Below are 20,905 nucleotides of genomic sequence, written 5' to 3'. Positions count from 1 at the left end.
GCTTCATAGTTTACACAAATATATGTGTGTGTGTGTATATGTATATATACCTTTTACACGTACACAGACATACACAAATGTTCGTTGGAAATGTCTCTTATGAAAAAACTATGCGTGGCTTTCAAAAGTTTCCACCCAAACAGGCTTATATTAATTCCATTTCCCAAGAATTTGTTGAAGTATCCTCACACTTCACCATCTGTAGAGACAGTTCGATTTTATTCTCAGTGGTCATGCTCTACTCCACTTCAAGAAGATATCACCAGTTTTCCACTGATGGACACTTAGTTTTTCCAATATTCACTTTTATAAACAATGTAATGAGCATTCTGTACACATACTTTAGTGTACTCACGTGTCTGACTGTTTCTATTGAATGTATTCATACATTGGAATTTTTAGTATTGGCCATCAGGAAGGGTCGTACAATCTACATTATTAAAATGTGCTTGCTATTTGGTGCTGAAATACCGACAGGCTCTTGAGTTTTACTGAACACAGGATGGCACTGCCTCTTGTAAATCCTTTCTCCTTGAGTTGCAAATGCTTCATCTTTGTTAAGACAGCCTGAATGGAATGTCCCGAAAAGGCGTAATAATAGACCAGAAAGACATTGAAGAACAGTGGTGAGACAACCAAATGAATGACTTCCCAACTGAAACAGTGAGCGAGTTGCTAAGGCCCATGATTAGTTTAAAACTCAAGGTTCCTTATCCCTGTTCATTGTGAATTATTCTTTCCCTCTCATATATATATATATATATATATATATATATATTTTTTTTTTAAATACTCACATGACTCTTACTTCAAAAAGATGATTGGATACAGACAAGGTAAGGCAACATTGATGTGTAGCAGTAAATGGTTAACCAGGAAGCAATTATACCACAACCTATCCCTCTTAAGTTACAGTCAGCTCAGGAATGACTTGCCCCTGAAGGATGAAATTAAGTTGTTTGAGACCATCACTTTGATTTTACTCAACCAGCTAAGGAAGAAGTACTATTATTTTTGTACTGCGAATTAATCTACTGCACTGCACAATGCTGACCTGTCACTCACAGTGACAACACAGACAAGGGGCCCACTTTGATCTCCAGCAAGTTAAGGTTGCAAGCAGGAGTCAGTGTGGAGATAGAGTTCCTACTGCAGACTCTGAGACACCGACACTCCGGGCTAGGGGAACAGCCATCCTACGGCGAGCAGGGGAGGCGCCAGCAGGTAAGACTGTTTTTCTACAGCCCAAGGACTGCTCAAGATGTGTGGATAGCTGTGTTTCCTTGCTAGGAATGCTCCTACAGTTACCTTCCAGCTCCACATCCTTTGCAGAAATTGGAAATATAAACCCAGGGCTTCCGGTTTCACTTGAAGTTTGTGACTCTTAATTAGAGAAGTCAGGAAAAGCATTAATTAACAGCTGCCCACAAATATTCCAATCACCCATCATTTTCTACTGAATAAACAGAAAGGATAAAAGGTGAAGCCAAGAAAGAAGCCGCCCTGTGACTAGGAGATGCCTTGCCACTGTGAGTTTTTATTAACACACTTAAAAAATTAAAGAGACCATGGCTCATGTGAAACAACCCATCAATCTAGAATTGCTTATAATGGAAAAGAAATGCTTGTTATTGGAATGAGATTCAGGCACTGAGATCCAACCACTAAGACCAGGAAGAAATATACTGTCACGCTCTATCCCTAGCCCAACTCCTCTCTCTTCCCACCTCTGAGAATATAAGTTTAAGTTTTATCTAGATCATTACATTAGTACAGAAAGCATTTTTTGGCTGATGCATATAATTTAATGACTGGGGTGGGACTATGAAACTGTATATAAACCAATGTCACGGGGACATTTTTAATTACAAGGTTAATATACTTGCTCAGGGTTGGTTTGGCTTTATTTAAAAGAGAAAGATTAATGTAGGAATAAAGAAAACATTTACAATTCCTTGGATCTGTAACCATACTAATAAAAAATTTACTTATTTATTTATTTGAAAGGCAGAGCAAAGGGATAGGGAAAGGAAGAGGAGAAAGGGAAGAGAGGGAGATGGTGGGGGAAGAAAGAGGGAGAGAGGGAGGAGAGACAGAGAGAGATACCTTCCATCCACTGGTTCACTCCCTATATAGATGCAATAGCCAGGTCTGGTCCAAGCCAAAGGCAGGAGCCTGGTCTCCCCATGGGAGTCAGGGGTCCAAGCACATGGGCCATCTTCCACTGCCTTCTTAGGTGCATTGGGAGGGATCTGAATTAGAAGTGGAGCCAGGATTCTAACTGGCACTTATATGGGATGCTGGTATCACAGCCAGTACCTTAACTCACTGAACTACAATGCCAACCCCAGAATGGGTGACAATCTAAAAGGGCTTGAAGGTGTGAGCTGTTTCCTTCCACCCTTTGAAGACAGCCCAAGAAGGCACTGTCTTTTTAAAATTAACCTTTGAGTTTTGGCTTCAGATGTAGTACTTGCACATTTTTTAAAGGACTACAATGCAACTTTTCAACACATATACATAGCTTCAACTGACCATGCCAGGCCACCAGCCATTCCATTTCCTCATTTTTTGCTGTGAAGAAGGCACCATCTTAGAAGCAGAGGAGAGAGCGAGCGAGCGAGCGAGCACGCTCCTTCCAGACATCAAGACTGCTGCTGCCAAGATCTTAGACTTCTTAGTCCAGAACGCTAGGAAGCACATTTCTGTTCTTTTTCAATGACCCAGGTCAAGGTATTTTGTTAGAGCAGCCCCCCCAAAACCCCAAGACATCTGGAAACACCCTGACTTCACCCAACTATTCAAAGGACAATTTGGGGGGATATAGTTTTCTTGGCTGATATTATGTGGCCGTCCACACCTGGACTGTATGAACCCCACCACCTTCTAGTCCTCCAGGGTTTCTGATGAGAAATCTGCTGATGATCTGAGAGGGGAAGATGATGAAAGACCCCTCCTCTCAGCTCTGTAGATGTGAATTTTGTGCCTGATGGTGTCATGGGCTACAGAACCTTTTGTCACGGTATCATGATGCCAGACAAGTTGTATCATCATTTTGAGATCTGTCATTCAGAAGTTAAAGGAAAAGGAATGGATATTTTGAACGTAGACATTAGGTGGTCTTCAAAAGCCAAAAGTTATTATCATGTTTTTAAAGTAGAAATGAAAAGGCCACTGAGACATCCTACAGATTTTAATTTCTCAAAAAAGAAACATCAGTTTCCATCACCAACCTAAGCAAAAAGCTCTGGGGTCCTTGCTTTTATTTAAGTGGAAGTTTCTCAAGAAAACCCCCATGGTTTGTCTCCAGCTGTGACTAGTCCATTTCTCGCTGGGACTTCATAAGGACCCACTGTGATGCATTCAAATGTGCACAGATCCCTGGCTGGGCTGTGATTGGTCCGTGTCTCCCTCTGACCTCATAAGGAGCTCCTACCATTATGTCATTCCAAAAAGTTATCTGACTGGGCCTAGATTTTTTGTCCCCCTTACCAAGGGAGCTATTGTTGGTGACCTGTGTTAGATGGACTTGGATCCATCTAACCTAGCATTGGTGCATGTTGGTATTGCTGTAATTTGTTTTGTTTCTTGGTCTATTTTGTTTATTCTTTTTCCCATTTTGCTTTTTTACCTAATTTTTTTTTTGCTCATTTTGTCTATTTTTTGCAGCTTTTTGTTTTTGTTTTTTTTTTGTTTTTGTTTTTGGTTCTCCCCCATTTTAGTTGGATAGCACACTTAGGCCTATCTTATATAGGACCTTTCTGTTCTTTTTCGTTTTGTTTTCTTTAGACAGCACTTAGTCCTGCTACTTAGCTGCGTTAGTGTGGTTAGCTTAGCGGGTGGTGTGGTTAGTCGTTAGCAGTGAGTGCCTTGTCGGATTGTGTTCCTGGGTACCGTGGTCAGGGTAGATGTTGACGGTGGCTGGCATAGATGGGGGAGAACAGACAGGTACCCGCCAGCGTGGAGGGCCCAGGCCTGGGAGGCTCACCCAGGGGCAGAGAAGATCCTCCCGTGGAACCGCAGGGAGCCTCCAGCTGACGGGAGGGGGTAGCGGGGAGTGGCCGGAGGGTGGCCTGGCAGAAGCCGAGGCTGGGTCCCTGTCGCCGGGGACCCCTGCCGTGTGCACCTGGACCTGAGGCCAGACCAGCTGCTGTCGGGCTCCCTGAGGCCCGCACGCTGGCTGACGGAGACTAGGGCGCGGGTTCTGGGGGACTCCACAGCTCTGCGCCCTGCAGTCTTTCTCCAGGAGGCCCACCACACCTTTGCTGCTGACATCTGGCGACTGGGGAGGATCCTGTCTGCCCTGCTGTGCGTTGGTGTGGGACAGCGTCCAGCGCGGGCCTGACTCTAAGGGTGCAGCTGGCCAGCCCCCCCACCACAAAGACGCCAAGGAGACCAAGGGTACCCTTGTGCAAGCCCCAGGGTGTTCCCCAGGAGCCGGAAGCCACACTGCACCTCGCCGCCTTGGCTTGAGGCCAGGCCCTTGCCATCTCAGCCCCACGTCCATGTCCCCACATCCTCGCGTCCCTGCTGCCGGTCCCGCAGGGCGCCGAGACCCACACCTGCGAGCACAGGGCGACTCCAGCCTCAATGCCTGCTTCCTCTCTGGTCACCCAGCCCCTGCTACCTCAAGGCCTCCAGGAGCCAGAGCCCAGGGTCCCCAGCAGATCCCCAACACATGTCTCTCTCCTACCTGGGCAATTGTGGGAGGAGAGGGGCCCTAGCCTCAGCCTAGCCCCCCAAGCCAGCCCCGGGACTTGCAGGAGGATCCTCGGGTTCCTCCTGTGTACCTGCTACATCCCACAGGCCACCCTAGCTGCTGGCTCTGGTGTCGCTTGGTCCCTGGGGGTTCCCCAGGAGCAGGGCACAAGGCAGTTATGTAAGCTGAGCTGCTTGGAGTGTTTCCTGGGCAAAGTTTCCTTTGCAAAGGCCGCTCATGAGTAAAATTCTAACTACATGCAGGTGCTGGGTCCCAGGTGATGGTTGGGTTCCCTGAGTGCACCTTGGCAAGGTTCCAAGTTGTTGAGTGGCACATGGATCACCACGAAAGGACAAATGCTGTCCTATCTCACTGCTGTGGGGATTCCGGAAAAGTTGACCTCACAGCAGCAAAGAAAGGAGTGAGGATGCCCGAAGCTGGGGTGGGGGCTGGGGGAGGGCAGGAGAGACTGGAAGCACCCACCATGTCACATGCACAGTGGGGCTGGGTTCTGCCATCTCTGACACAGCAAGGAGATCCTAGTCTATAGCGAGGGGCGCTGTAGCACAGCTGAGAGTGTCCACGCCCAGTGGCTCCCCGCATTGCCCACTGAGAACAAGACCCCGCCCACCCCCCGGGGCCATGGCCCCCACATCATGGTGTGTGTACTCGACCAGATGTGGACTCAGACAACTGTAGGTGGGAGCCAGGCAGGATGTCCACACTGCCCTGTCCCTGCACCCCCAGACTGAGACCCGAGTTCAGCGGAGGACAGAAGCAGGCCAAGGGTCCGGGACTCTCTTCTAGGCATTCAGGTCAACAGAGCACCTGACTGCTCCCTGGCTTCCACAGCTGCCCGTGCAGAGTGAGCTGAAAGGGGGCTGGGGGCTGCCTGCAGAGGAGTGTCCCCTGGGCCCCACCTGGGAAGCTATAGAGATGGGGTCCTCCCCCACCCTTGTCTTCTCTGCCAAGTTCCTGGGGGAGAGGAGGGTTCTTGGTGAACGGCCCTTTCTTCCAGATCTGAGGGTAAAGGGGGTGCTCCCCCGGGTCGGATCTCCGCTCTTTTCTGTCCTGCATTCTCCTGGCACAGAACTGGGGCTGCGCCTGCTCCAGCATGAGCAGGCAGCCGTGCCATCCTTGGAGTGCCTCTGAAAAGTTACATGGAAGAGTGACTTCAGGAAGTAGCAAGGTCACCCCCATGAGTGGCAGGTGGTTCACGGTGGGCCTGAAGGGCTAGGGCTGTGAGCCGTGTGCAGGGCAGAATTGCAGACCTCCCGGCACACGTAACCTTGGTGCCAGTGTCCGAAGGGCAAGGGGAGTGCTGGGCCCTGCTGACGTGTGTTTTCCCTGATGATGTTACTATGATCTCCTTGATTTAAAGACTCAGCTACACAGTCTATGCACACATTCATTCCTAACAGAAAACAAACACAAAATATGCATTCATACCATTTAATTATGCCTAAGGAAATTCAAGCTTTGTTTTGGTTCTAACTTGTTGGCCAGAGCTGGCCATTTGCATGGCTTAAAAAGACAACTACCAACTATAAAGATTGGTTGAAGGCCATACATCTAACACTCCAACTCTCTGACCTCCACCTAACTGTCAAATTGCCAAAAGATCTTAAGATGAGCATCATCCTTGAATAGCCAAATAAAGGATCCAAGAGTTTGAATTTACATGGGGAAAAGAAACATCTTTCCTAGTTAATATAGGAGGTTGGCTAACTTACATGCATTCCCAAATATCCCAGAGAACAGGAATTTGACGGAGAAAGACTGGGGGAAGAGGGGCTCCTACCAAGGCCTGGCAGTAGATGGCAAAGGAATTGCCCAGGAATGCCGGGTCTCACTGCTTATTGTATCCCCCGAATGCCTAGCACAGGGTCTGGTGTAAGTGAATGAATAAAGGAAAGGATGTGTGGCTGTCATGGTGGGAGGGTGTTTAATAAGTGCTGATGGTAGGAGCAGCCTCCTAAAACCAGCAGGGGAATGGGGGCCACCTGGGTGTGTAGGGAATACATTTGGTGAGATTGTTTTTTAAGGGCAACTCTGAAGGCCTGGTGTTTGTTTTGGGAACACGCCCCCAAAGCAGTTGCCTCTCATCAGAGTTTAGAAAGGGCCAGGTCCCGTCATGGCCTTTCTTCCTGCCCTGGGGCCCACAGTTCATCCCAGCAACGCACGGCACACCATCCACACAGTCAACCCTCTGTCCAGTAGACGGCGCTGTTGTGCTCCAGCCTTACTGGTGGTGCCATCCTTCTCCCTCAGCCCAGGTTTTCCTAATAGAAAGGTTCTTAGGCATTTGGGCAAAGACCTCACCCCCTCCCCAAACTAGATGCAAAAATATCTCTTTGCACTGGGTTTACCCCTCATGTCTATACCAAGTAGCACAAGAGGAAAAAAAAAAAAAAGAAAAATTCACGTTTTTCACGATCTGGGAAACAAAGCAAAACCACTCCGACTTCTCTGGGATGGGGTCCTGACACCGCTGGCTGGACTCAGCAGCTGGAGGACAGGAGAGGAGGTAGTGGCGGTCAGGTCATCTCCGCCACTCAACCGCCAGCCTATTTTGGTTGAGGGCCCCAGTCACACACTTGGTGGGAGGCCGGAGCTGAGCGGGACTGGTCCTCCTCCCAGGGAGCTGAGCAGCACACAAGGGCATTGTGTGGGAAGGCGCAGGGGCTGCAGCAGGAGGCTCAGGCAGTAGCTGTCCCCAGATGCCCACCGTCAAAGAGTCCGCAGAGCAGCGCTGGCTGTGACCTCAAAGGGACCGAGGAAGCTGCCACCCTGGCCTGGGGTCAAACTGTGTGTGGTGACAGGGAAAGGAATGTGGACTTTGGCCGAGTGGGGAGAGGAAATATGGGAACCCAGGGGAAAAGCCACCTGGGTTTGTTGAAGATTTACCACCAGCCAGGGAGGGCGGTGTTCCTGGTCTCTCCAGACGTGGTGTGGGAAGCCCCAATCTGTTAGCTGCTTTGAGCAGTCTCATTCTCTCTGTTGGGTAACATCCGGCTGAATCAAACGAGCTCTTTAGCTGGGGAGAGAACTAGCCGTTGGGTCCAGTCCATGGAAAGTCAAAGGCACATCAAAGGAAGAAGCCGTTTCACAAACACACAGGCTTCTCCTGGATCGTTGCAAAACGAATGTGCGCTAAGAATGATGGAAAACCATCAACGGGGAGATTTACGTGGTGAAAATTCTCAAGTCTAGTTGTGAATGGTGGTAAACAGGTTGGATCAGGGAGGGGCATATGTGGGACTGGGCCCGAGGGTGTTTTGTTTCCTGGTTCGGACGGGTTTCAGTGTGCCGTGACAGCTCGGAGTCTCGGTCCCATCACTGGGAAGTGAGGATACGCATTCCTGTCCCGTCCCCCTCACTGGGTTGTTTGAGGGGCATGCATGGAAAATAGTGGGTCCGGCAGGCGCCGCGGCTCACTAGGCTAATCCTCCGCCTTGCGGCGCCGGCACACCGGGTTCTAGTCCCATTGGGGCACCAGATTCTGTCCCGGTTGCCCCTCTTCCAGGCCAGCTCTCTGCTGTGGCCAGGGAGTGCAGTGGAGGATGGCCCAAGTGCTTGGGCCCTGCACCCCATGGGAAACCAGGAGAAGCACCTGGCTCCTGCCATCGGATCAGCGCGGTGCGCCGGCCGCAGCGCACCTACCGCGGCAGCCATTGGAGGGTGAACCAACGGCAAAAGGAAGACCTTTCTCTCTCTCTCTCACTGTCCACTCTGCCTGTCAAAAAAAAAAAAAAAAAAAAAAAAAGAAAAAGAAAACAGTGGGTCAACTCTGAAGTCCCCTACAATTGTGCAGATTTCTATTTGTTAGGGATCATATTCTTTTCCTTCTCATTTCCAGGTGACTTCCCGCCACAGAGATGAATACATAATTTCTACACACACCAAATAACAACACAAACAAATCAAACAAACCCAACATGCATGGCATACAGAGCAAATTCCCCATCCCATTGATGTGACATTGCAACAAGCATTGGAAGGTTCCCAGTGCTATTCCCCGTCCTATACCTTGGGTGTTCCAAAGCTTAGCTCACTGCCTGCTATTACAGAGCCCCACATTCAGAATCTTTATTTAGCTCTTTCACTGTTTAACCCACTGCTTCTTAGCCCAGGAGCACAGACACAAACCAGAAAAGACTTGCTGTGACCTCAGAAGGTTAAGAAATACTAGTCCAGGAAGACTGTAATCATTACGGAAGAGATATGAGACAGACAGGTGCATCTGTAATAATTCCCAAAGGCTAAAGAGAAACTGTCTATGGCAAGCTGAATTCTGTAGAAGGTAGAACAAGTAAGAATTAAAATATTATATACCTGTAATATAAGCTAAGACTCTAAGAAATACAATTCAACTTCTGTAATTGATATAAATACTCTAAGAACAGAAAGAAAAAGAAGGGAAATGCATTGTTAAAGATCTTAAGTCCTTTAGAAAATCCCCAAAGTGAGCTGCCTTCAATTCTTTTTTGGATGCAAACAAATGCAGATATATACACACTAAAGTCAGTCCAGGTTTATTCTCTGCACATATTCTTGGGCTGTGACTAGCTGACCAAAGGGCACACAAAATTAGAGTAAGTGGCTGGTGAAACAAATCCAAATAAGAGAACCGAGTAACCATTCAGCACAAGAACTGAGAGCAAATATTAATACAGGGCCTTGGTTTGCTTCCTGCGCCTCTCCTGCTCCTGTCTCCCCCCGCCCCCACGAGAGCAGTCTTCAGCTGATCTCCATATTTTGGCACAGCCACAGTGGCCACGGGACTGTGCACGAGAGAGAATTCGGGGGGGGGGGGGCAGGGGGGAGAGAAGAGCTGTTTCAGGGCCTCTTCACCGCCCATTCAATTCAACTTCCCAACAAATGTCTAGGCTTGGGGGGGAAAGTTAGACTCAACAGGATAATGAGTCATCGAGCATCCATTGACACAAATGGGAAATATTAACAATGCAATGCAAGGGAGAATTAGAGTCCAAATTACGATGGCACAAGGGGGAGGGAAAATGTGGAAAGAAAAGACATGAATTGTGGACATGCGCTTTCTGAAAACTTATTTATTTCCATACTATTTTTGAATTGTATTTAAAAGCAATGTTGCTTTTTTCAGTTTATAAAAACTGGTTGTTCAGACTCCATCGTGATTTCCTTAAAAAATAAATTAAAAAAACCCAACACTTCTTTAATATTCAATTTTGGTGCAGTTTTTTTTTTTTAATTTTCCAGAACAAGCTGAAAGCTTTTATATTCATGCTGTTTACTGTTTTTCTCTGGGTGATGCCCAGCGTTCTACTACTGCCCCCCTAAGTGCAATGCTGCCTGAATTGAGCAAATATTTAATATTTAATTTATTTATTTAATATTTATTTATTTAATATTTATTTAATATTTATTTAATATTTATTTAATATTTAATATATTAATATTTAATAATATTTCTCTTGAACAAATACTTTACTAAGGTCTTAAAAGTACATACGTAAATATCTTTCTACTTCATTAAATTTGATTTTTAAAATTACCTTGGCATTTTTAAAACACAGGATGAAAAATGCTGATGCTAGAAGAGAAACCAGAGAAACGGTGAAAGAAACGGATGCTCCTGACCATGTGCCTCCGATTTGGCAAACGCGGAGTGGGAGTCCCTGGGACCTGGAGCAGCTCCTGTACTGACTCTTCACTCAGCTTCCCCTGCCTCGCTGTGTGACAGCACCATCTTCACCTTACAGCCGCTCAGAAGAGTTCACCCACCGGCACAAGAGACAGAGCCAGCGAGAGGCTGGACCCGAGTGCCAGCCTTCTGATCTCATGTCTAGATTCCTTCCCAGATAGCTGACTCTCAGAAATTGAAGTTGATGCATGTATCTTTTTATATAAGTGTGTTTTTTATATAACTGTGTGTTTTGTGCTTTCAAAGTTTAGCATCACATCTCTAAACAATTAAGATGAGATACAAAAACAGGCTGCTGGAAAAACTAGAAAAAAAATCGAATGGATAAGATGTTAAGATAATCACAAGGGAGTCCAGTAAAAGTTACCTTGGAGGCCTAGTAGGTAGGACATGGGGGTTCAGCCCTGGGTCTTTCCCTGAAACGCTGGGTAAGTTTGGGTAAATTATATTACCATTGTGGACTTTGGCTTTTCATTTGCAGAATGAGGACACTGAATTTCATCATCTACTCCCTTTACCATCTCTCATCTCTTTGAGGCTGTTTTGCCAGAGATCCCTGATATGCCGGTTGGTCCAAAGATTCAAAACAAAGATTAAACCCAAACCTTTGCTTGCTAGGGCATTTCCAGGCTCAGGGGAAAACAATAGCTCTCCCTTGAATATCCGTGAGCAATTTTTGTTACCTGTGATGAGCCTGGATCGAAGGGATCACCAATATTTGTCAGAGACATGAAAACTTGGGGAACTTACAAGATGGTCTGAGAAATGCTTGAAACAAACAAAAAGGAAGCGGGTATTTGGCCTGGTGATTAAGATGTATGCAGCCCCACTGGAGTGCTTGGGTTCAATTCCTACCTCCAGTTCTTGATTCAAACTCCCACTAATGCAGGCTCCAGAAAGCTCAAGTGGCTACTTTCCTATTTTCCACTTGGGAAACCTGAATTGAGTTCCCAATTCCTAGCCCTGACCTTGGCTCAGTGCCAGGCATGGATGCATTCTTATTCTCTCTCTCTCTCTCTCTCTAAACCAACCAACAAATTACTAAGCTGGAGAAATTAAAGATTCCTTGTAAAAGTAGATCTTCTTAGACAAGCCTGGATCGGGGTCCAGCCGATGTCCTCTAAAGAAGATACAGGGGTGGATGGAAACCAGGGAAGGTTCATGGTTCATGTACTCATCAGACTGGGTGCTTATCAAGTTCACGACTTTGTGCTGGTTAGCTAAGATAACAACTCAATTATGCTCTCAAGAGCTTTTAAGTTTGAAGTGCTATAAAAATATACATAAATACAGTAGAAAATTTTAACTTTCAATAGAAATACAGGTAGTATCAAACATTACTATGATAGTAATGGTGAAGGCATAAGACCTTTCGATGATTAAATACATAAGGGAAGAGCATTTGAAGCAAAAGTGCGCCAGATGCCAGGAGGAATGAGAAAAGAGGCCCAGAGAAGGAAAGAGGGAAGAGAGCCGCCATAGCCACGCTGATTCTACCTAGGTCTCAGTTCTAAGCAAAATCATAAGGTAAACTCCCTCTGATCTTCCTAGGTGGAAGTGGAGCAGCCAGAACACAAACCTGTGCTCATACAGGATGCTGGTGTGGCAGGCAGCTGCTATAACCACTATACCACAATGCTGGCCCCTGATTCTGCTGCTGCTGCTGCTGTTGTTATTGTTACTTAAATTGGGACTGGAACTGAGGTACAGTGAGTAAAGCTATTGTCTGCTGCAATGACATCCCATAGGGGTGCCAGTTTGAGTCCTGGCTGCTCCCAGCTCTCTGCTAAAGGCCTGTGAAAAGCAGTGGAAGATGGCCCAAGTCCTTGGGCCCCTGCACTCACATGGGAGACCTAGAAGAAGCTCTTGGCTCCTGGCTTTTGCTTGGCCCAGCCCCTAATATTGCTGCCATCTGGGGAGTGAGCCAGCAGACAGAAGCTTGCTCATTCTCTCACTCTGTCTCCCTCTAACTTTTTTCTCTTTTAAATAAATAATTTTTTTTAAAGATGGAGCTAGATGAAGGATGGTGCAGCGGTTAAGAGCCCATGATTTGAAGCCAAGTCCTAGTTCCAGAGCTTATTTATATTAAGACTTGAGGGCCGGCACCACAGCTCAATAGGTTAATCCTCCGCCTGCGGTGCCAGCACTCCAGGTTCTAGTCCTAGTCGGGGCATCGGATTCTGTCCCGGTTGCCCCTCTTCCAGGCCAGCTCTCTGCTGTGGCCCGGGAGTGCAGTGGAGGATGGCCCAAGTGCTTGGGCCCTGCACCCACATGGGAGACCAGGAGAAGCACCTGGCTCCTGCCACCGGATCAGCGTGGTGCGCCAGTGGCAGCGCGCCGGCCATGGCGGCCATTGGAGGGTGAACCAATGGCAAAAGGAAGACCTTTCTCCCTGTTTCTCTCACTGTCCACTCTGCCTGTCAAAAAAAAAAAAAAAAAAAAAAAAGACTTGAGGATTCACTTTCCACTTTGATGCTTTGCTTCCTTATCTGTGAAATGGGGTTTAGAGAACCTGTCCCATTCACTCCACTGGATCCTGACAAGGACCAAATTCAAAGAGGCCATATTTAGGTAAGTACTTTCCTTCTCCTTAACAGCAGGAATGTAACTTGTGCATTGATCTCTTCAGTCCCAAGCCATCCCATTACACACACCAGACACTTGGTAAGTTGGGCTCAATTGTGTTGCTCTTTGAATAAAACACACGAGGCTCTGCCGTAATCTTTTAGATGCATGTGATTCTGTCTCAGTGACTACTTATCCCCTTTGCCCATCATACCAGATCAAGGTGAGCTTTTCTGATGAAGTACAGTGTAGTCTTCCTCAGCTGTAACTATCAATGTCTCCATTAGATCATGCCATTTTCCTGTGGTCTCCCTTCATCAATGCACACACAATGTCGTCTGTCATATAAAAGGATTTGTCATGTAAAGTCCTAGGGTCTGTTCTGTGTTAGCTAACAGCTACCCACTATGGGACAGCTCAGAACACTGCTCAGCAGGAAATCGTGTTGTAAATGATTTGTTTTATTTTAGTCTTGTCATCTTGTGTAGCTCTGCATTGCTTTATCTGGGCTGTGGACATGGCTTTGCGTGCAAGTGGTCAGAATCAAGCAGTGTTCTCTCACTTCATCACATTTGGCATGTTTTCTCTCTGGGCAAATCCAGTGGACATTTTGCAGACCTGCTAATCTCAGGAAGACTGAAGTTTTTAGAAGGCCACTCTTCATATTTAGGGATAAGTGGCAAGGAGAGGAAATACTCACTACTGTTGGGATGTGTTTTCTTAGCTTGGCAGAGACTTATAACTTAATGGGATTGATTAATGACTCACATGGGAGACATAGTCCAGTAGTTTGGGCTGAATAAGCCTGAGTGCCTACTTTGCTTTTCAGGCTCCCAAGATCTTTAGCAATCGCAAAGCATCTACACCTCCAGTATGCCTCTGGATGTAGATCTACCAAGAAGAAATGTGCTTGAGTAGAATTCAGTTGCAACTTCTGCAGCCCCCTAGGGAATGGCAACCTCCAAAGAATGGAATGTCTGATTCCACAGAAGGTTGAGGGGGCCAGAGCTGTGGCTTAGTATCTAAAGCCACCACCTGCAGTGCTGGCATCCCATATGGTTGCTGGTTCGAGTCTCGGCTATTTCACCTCTGATCCAACTCTCTGCTATGGCCTGGGGAAAGCAGTGGAAGGTGGTCCAAGTCCTTGGGCCCCTGTACCCACGTGGGAGACCTGGAGGAAGCTCCTGGCTCCTGGCTTCAGATCAGCCCAGCTCTGGCTATTGCAGCCATTTGGGGAGTGAACAAGCGGATGGAAGACCTCTATCTCTCTGTGTCTCTCTTTCTCTCTCTTTGCCTTCACCTCTCTGTAACTATGCCTTTCAAGTAATAAATGAATAAATCTTAGAAAAACAAAAAAGAGGGTTGAATTCTTGAAATGGGTTTTTGAAGTTTTGTGACTGCTTTGGTGATATTTGCTTCTAGAACATTTCAGACATTAGGGTGGTCAGACTGGCTTGGTAGCACTATTAGAAGGTAAGGTCAGGGGTGAGTGCCCAGAGCTTTTGGGCCAGCCATTGCTCCTTGGCCTGCTCCATCATGATGGTCAGGTGGATTTCTATTGGACTTTCCAGAACCCCTTCCTAGTTAAAGTGAAAGTTCCTTCTGAAGAGTCTAAACTAGTTTTATCCAGATTTGGATTCCTCCATTGACAGTAGTTTGATATGTGGGTTGATGTTGTTCATGAGTGTTTTACTCATTAATATAAACATTTATGCTGTGAACAGTTGAATGAGTTCCAGGTGAAAAAGGTACTGATACAAGCCAAACCAAGCTCCTGGTGTCTTGGAGCTCACTTTCTAGTAGTGGGGAAAGCCATTCATGAATAATCAAGCTAACGCTTCCTATTGCATTACGTTGCCGTGAGTGCTATAAATAAATGAAGCTGCTTCATGGCCTAGAGAGTACAGGGAGTGCAGCTGGGAAAGGTCACTCGCAGGAAGTGACATTTGAGCAGAGGCCTGAATGGCGAGAGGAAGGGAGCCATGCAGACGGGTGTCTAGGGGCCGATGGGCCCGGGAGGCACAAAGTCAATACAGGATTATGGTCAAGCGATCGGTCCTTGGAGTTTGGCTGGCCAAGTTCAAATCCTGGCTCTGCCACTTGCGTCTGGGCCTGACACACTACTGATGATCCCAGCTGGTGTTCAGACAGGACTTATAACACTGAGTCTTTTACAGGGGCTCTTTTGTTCAGTTTTCACACGAGCCCTACACAACCAGTGTGATTATGAGTCCCGTTCTTCTAACAAAGAAATGAGGCGAAAGAGGGCAGTTAAGGGTGGCTCCGTGACTCGAGCCCTGCAGCTGGAATTGAGAGCCAGCAGTTTTAGTGCAATATAAGACACGGGATGAGCATAGCCAGATGTGGGGAAACTGGGACATTTGCCCTTTGCAATTGCTCCCTCGCCTGCCAGTGACTTCCTTGCCTCCAACTCCACCCAGGGTGGCTTGGGAGGGGGACCCCAGGCATCTCCACTTCTTGTTCTTGACGTTTCCCCACAAGAGGCATTCCTGGTTCCCGCACAGCCATCTCTTGTCTAACTCAACTGGCAGGTCCGGCTTAGCAGAGGACAGGTGGGAATTGTGACTTAGCACAACTCCCAGGAGATGATAAGTGTTTGCTGTGCGGGTAGCAGCTGTGTGACCTAGCTCATGTCACTGGATGGCTGATCCTCGGTTTCCTCCCATGTGAAATGGGTTGATACCATTTATGCTGCCCATGCTGCCTTGTACTATTGTCTGTGCATATCAAATACAGCCCTCCATGATAATGCATAATATAACTCAAAATATATGCTATATTTGAGCACAACCTAATGGTATAAATAGAAAAAGATCCCGTGATATCAATTTTGTGGCTACCAGAACAATTATTGTGACAAACTACTGGCCCTGTTTGATATTTCCATCTCTGATGTCACACCCTCCCATGCCTTCCAATTCTTTATATTTCATTTTAGGACAGTAGAAACTTTTCCCTGGGCATTCACTAAGAGTTTCCTCTAAAAATGCTACTTCTCTAGAAACTAGATAAATTTGAGCATTTTGCACCTTTTGGACTGGAAGCTCTTTGCCTCTAATGTCTACCATGTGCATTTATTTTGCTGTGCAGAAAAATATCAGTTGACCAGAGTGCTAGGTGGAATGAGAGGTTTTAAGAACTAATTACTGGCCAATTTAAAATGAATTAAGAGCTTGTCCTCTTCTTATTCTGTAGAAATTATTCTTGAAGTACATCAGTTCCTCTCCAGTGGGGGTGACCAGCTGTGTGTGTGTGTGTGTGTGTGTAACTGTCTTATGGAGAACAAAATTGCCATTTTGAGCATCTCTGCTCAGCATGCAACACTGTGAAGTCATAGGCAACACAGAAAGTTGAGTTAGAGATGAAATGACCTTGGGATAGTGAGAACTCATTATATCTTAAAAGGGTGTTAAAAATGACATAGCAGTTAAGGGTTCAGGCTCAAGGCCAATTCACTTGTCTGGGAAGCCTAGTGTGGTTATTCAGCAGCTCTATGGCCCTGGACAAGTTACTTAACTTCTCTGAGTTGCTAATTTCCCCATCAGTTAAAATAAAGAATGAATGAGGATTCTTAGGTCAAAGTTGCTTGATGCATCGATATGGCCTATGAAGGCTGGAATTCCTGGTGTTGTCGGTTGTGATGAGCACTGTGTACTTAGCTGTTAACTCACAACAGCTCTACAAAGCAGCTACTGTTATTACCTCTCTTTTATGAAAGAGAAAATTGAAGATGTGCACAGTGAGTAATTTGCCTGAGGCCAGTCAGCTTCCACTAAAGGTGGTGAGATCCCATCCCACACCTGCCTACCTCCAAATCCATGGTCTTCACCACCACCCTAGACTGCCCTGGACACATCCTTCTCAATCTCTCTCCTTCCCACTTCCTTTAGTTCTCGTTGTTTGCCTTCCTCTTTGGAGTTAGATTGAACAGTAAGCATCCTGGGAATAATCAAAATTAGAGATCGGATTGCTAGATTCCATTTAATTGAGATTTTCAAGTATTACACTAATGAACATTTCTTTAGTATCAAGCCCAGCAAAGCTATCATACGATGCACCTTGATGCATTTTATCCTCTTTTGCTTTGCAATGCATTTACTCAGAAAGTTTGTTTTTTTTTTTGTTTGTTTTGTTTTGTTTTTTTGGTTAATGTACTGTCGTCTTAGAATTTTATTTGCAAGATTCAGGGTTAAATCTGAGTGGTGCCTAGCATGGTCCACTCTTGCTCTGGTGCCAAGTGACACAATTTGATGTGGGGCTTGCCATGCAGTTTGTGATGGCAGGGCAGTGGGCTTGACAAAGGTGTGCACTATTAAAGTCTGCCCTTTTTGGTAATGGCAATGGGTCATGGGTGAATTTTAAGCAGAAGGGGAGAAATTACTTTTCCATCTCAAAGTATAAAACTATGACTCATGCTGGAATAGGTCTCAAATGTTGGTCAAATAACCCAGATTGACAACTAAGGCTAAAAGATTCTGGGAAGGCAAGGCAGAGACTGGAATGCAGGGACAGATAGATGGGATTGTTAGGTGCATCTGAAAAACGTGAACACGTTACAGAAAAGGAACAGGAAAGCAGAGGGTACAACATCTTTTTAAAAATCAAAGAAAGTGCCTTTAAAATGCCTTTGCTGATCTCTTTTGATAATCCTAGGAATTCCAAACTCCCTACCCAGCAAATTCACGGCATATCCAAAGAAAACCAACTCCTCCTTGTAAACAAAGTGGAAATTTCCTTCTTTCCAAAAGGGCCCCAGTCCCAGCCATGGAGGAAGCAAGGAGGCAAAAACACATTTCTGCCTGAAATGACCTCCTATTTTAAGAAAAAACAACAGGCCCAAAAGAAGGAAAGGAAAAACAAAGTTCCACCCAGAAGGAAATTGTATGTAAACAGCCCAAAGGGAGACGCAGAGAAAGAGGGATGGGAAACTGAACCAGGCAAGGAGGGAAGGCGGCCATCAGCCTGGGGATGTCCGGAGCTGGACTGGGTGACAAGCGACAACCGCTTTGTGATCCACAGGAAGGGGTTGGGGCTGGGGCACTCAGACAAAAGCAAACTGCTGGGAAGGCCCCTCCTCAGCCTGGAAACTTTGAAGTTGGCTGCCTTTTTTTTTTTTTTTCCAGGTCTCTGCTAGCGTGTAACTCAGGGAAGATCAGCAACCACAAAACGTTGGCTATAATTTTCTGCAATTTGTCACATGCCCTCTTCAAGCCCTGGTGTGATAGTTTTCCTTTGTTTTTAAGCTGCAGATGGTAGCAAGGTAGTTTGGGCAAAATAAGAGCAAATTGGAATCTTCCTTCAATCCCCCTAAGCCTGGAGGCTACATTAACCCACAGGCTTTGTTTTTGTTCTGCATATGTATTTTATTTGGCCTACAGGGCATTCTTTTTTTTTTTTTTTCTTCTCCCTCCCCCTCTCTTCTTGGATTCAGAATTTAAAAATCAAAAGATCCCAAGTTAAAAGTGGATTTTTACTTACTCTTTGAAAAATCTAGTGACACAGTCCCAGGCTCCTGTGAGGCAAGCGTCGTCCGAATCTGAGAACCTGCCACCTGGCTCAGGTGGGGCACGCAGCTACAGTCCTCCAGCCCTGGGGGGCTGGCCACTACTCTCTTGGAGTACTGGTTGGTCCCACCCAGGGGAATCAGCCTTGGGTTCTGAGCTGATACACATATCTTTAGGGATAACTCTTGTTTAATTCAGGATTGCAATAGCCTAGAGATGCTGAGGCTGTGTTTGGGCTTGGCGTAAGGAGTTTTGATTGGTTGCTGATGTTCTCTTCGGGTACAGCACGAGTGGGAGGCTGCACATGTGCCCTGTATGATTACTTACAACCCCAGTTTCATCCTGTTTAATCTCCTCTTAAAATAGGAGCCAGCCTGCTTCTTACTGTACTTTTTCTGCACACATCTGGTAGTGTTCACTTCATCTCCAAACCTGTAAACAAAACCTTCCTTAAGGAATCCCATTGACTCTGTAGGAATCTCATTATCCCCAGTTTCTTTCCATGGCTCCTCAACTGCTTTACAAGCAGCTCCTGGTATAGAGTCAACGACGAAAATTCACAAAAGGGGATGTGCTAGTGAACTGTAGCCCTAGCTTTAAGATGGTATATGAAGTGGTAGAGTCGGCTGTGGCCTGTTCGCTCCTTCATTCATTCAATGGTTTGCTTGTCCTCGCACCCATGCATCCATCCATCCTTCTATACTCTGGGCCTCCCAGCTTCCTGCCATAGCAATCAGGCAGAGCTAGTCTCTCCTGCCCCTAAGTGGCTTTCACATCCTCCTCATGGTTCCCTACCTATTTACTGCCCCTTGGCCAACCCCTCCAATTCAGCGGCGGCCAGTGTGTAACTAACCCTTTCACACAGAATGGCCTGCCACAAGTCCAGGGGTGGGAACCTCAGTGAGCTGCTTTTCTTAAATGAAACCTCTTTGGTCCTTTTAGGGATTCTGTTGTTGCAGCCACAAGGACCCTTAAGAAAAATACTTGGAGCCAGCTGGTCCCGGCCATCACAGAAGCCCAAGGGGAGGAGCGCCACGGGTGAGGAGCCGCTCCCGAGATGTCTTGAAGTTGCTTGTATTTCAAAAGAATTCAGCTCACCACCACTGTGGCTTTTAGCCTCTCTAATAAAGCAGTTTTTAAAAAGCTAAAAACGTAATCTGCCTTTTAAATCTGCTCTGCCTGCTGAGTCTAAATGGGGTTGTAGCAAAATGCCTGGCCAGCATTAGAGTTCTCCGAAGTCAATCAGCTGAAATGGGGTTGCTTGGGGGTTTGAAATATATTTGAAAACACTCCAGGGGTGGTGCAAAATAACTGAACAAAGGCGAATGACATGAAAGGAAGAAGCAGGTGGAGGTTTATAAGGCTAAAGAATCACTTGTGTATTTTGGAAACATCAGAAACTGAGACAGCAATGCTGACCTTAGAAGTTCATCTATTTGATCATGAAAATGTTTTCCATTTGGACTTAGGAAAAGATTATGCTAATGCCCGTGGCTTCAAATACCCAGTGTGGAATAGCCAAGACCATGCAGACTCTTGGAAGACATACCCAAGTACCTAAAGAAGATCTGAGACTAAAACATGCTACAGGCCAGGAAGCCTGCATGTCGGATAATGTCTCAACACTTATGAATGGAGCAGCATCATACATTTTCCTTGTCCTGTTGAAAATGTGGAGGGGCCGGCGCCGTGGCTCACTTGGTTAATCCTCTGCCTGCGGCGCCAGCATCCCATATGGATGCCGGTTCTAGTCCCAGTTGCTCCTCTTCCAGTCCAGCTCTCTGCTGTGGCCTGGGAGGGCAGTGGAGGATGGCCCAAGTCCTTGGGCCCCAGCACCCGCATGGGAGGCCAGGAGGAGGCACCTGGCTCCTGGCTTCGGATTGGCACAGTGGCGACCATTTGGGGAGTGAACCAACGAACGGAAGACCTTTCTCTCTGTCTCTCTCTCTCACTGACTCTGCCTGTCCAAAAAAAATAAAATGATTGTGGCATGCAGTGCATGATGCTATGGGTCAAAGTCACTTGGAACAAGGCTGATTTGAGGGAAATATATGAAAAGTGTGGGTTACCTGACAAAAATACAACTTATCTGGTAGGGAAATCTGGAGGACCCTCATCCCCATGGGACAGCTCCCTAAATCATTAAGAAAGGAACAAGACGAGTTTCCCTGTAAATTTGTTAGCTGGATTACGTGAGCTGCCTTAACATTTTACTTGGCCACATTGAATTCTATTCCTACAAGGGAAGAGAATTTAGTAATGTAAACACACACACTGCTGAGAAATAAGTTTGTACGCAGGAGGGTATGTAACACTACTCTTGCTATGCTTTTATTCTGTATGGGATTTGCAGAATGGATACCGTCGCTGGAAGCTCTTGCTCTCTTTGCTGGATGATGGTACAGAGCCCTACACTTGAAAATACGGTTT

The 20,905-nt window shown here is 46.4% G+C and overlaps 1 long non-coding RNA gene across 2 annotated transcripts; it reads left to right on the top strand.

Annotated features, from left to right (window-relative positions):
• Positions 1-927: 927 nt before the first annotated feature.
• On the top strand, positions 928-19,563 carry LOC133749495 (uncharacterized). 2 transcript variants are annotated; one of them, XR_009864587.1, is made up of 4 exons: positions 928-1,224; positions 10,258-10,575; positions 12,893-12,956; positions 19,418-19,563. It is a non-coding gene; the product is annotated as an uncharacterized LOC133749495 (long non-coding RNA). The 2 variants fall into 2 exon arrangements; XR_009864586.1 differs by lacking the exon at positions 19,418-19,563 and adding an exon at positions 13,780-14,289.
• The last annotated feature ends 1,342 nt before the right edge of the window (positions 19,564-20,905 follow it).

This window comes from Lepus europaeus, chromosome 20 (assembly GCF_033115175.1).
Source record: "Lepus europaeus isolate LE1 chromosome 20, mLepTim1.pri, whole genome shotgun sequence".
Classification (NCBI taxonomy): domain Eukaryota; kingdom Metazoa; phylum Chordata; class Mammalia; order Lagomorpha; family Leporidae; genus Lepus; species Lepus europaeus.
Note: the sequence above shows the minus strand (reverse complement) of the source record. Positions and strands in the feature narration are given on the sequence as shown.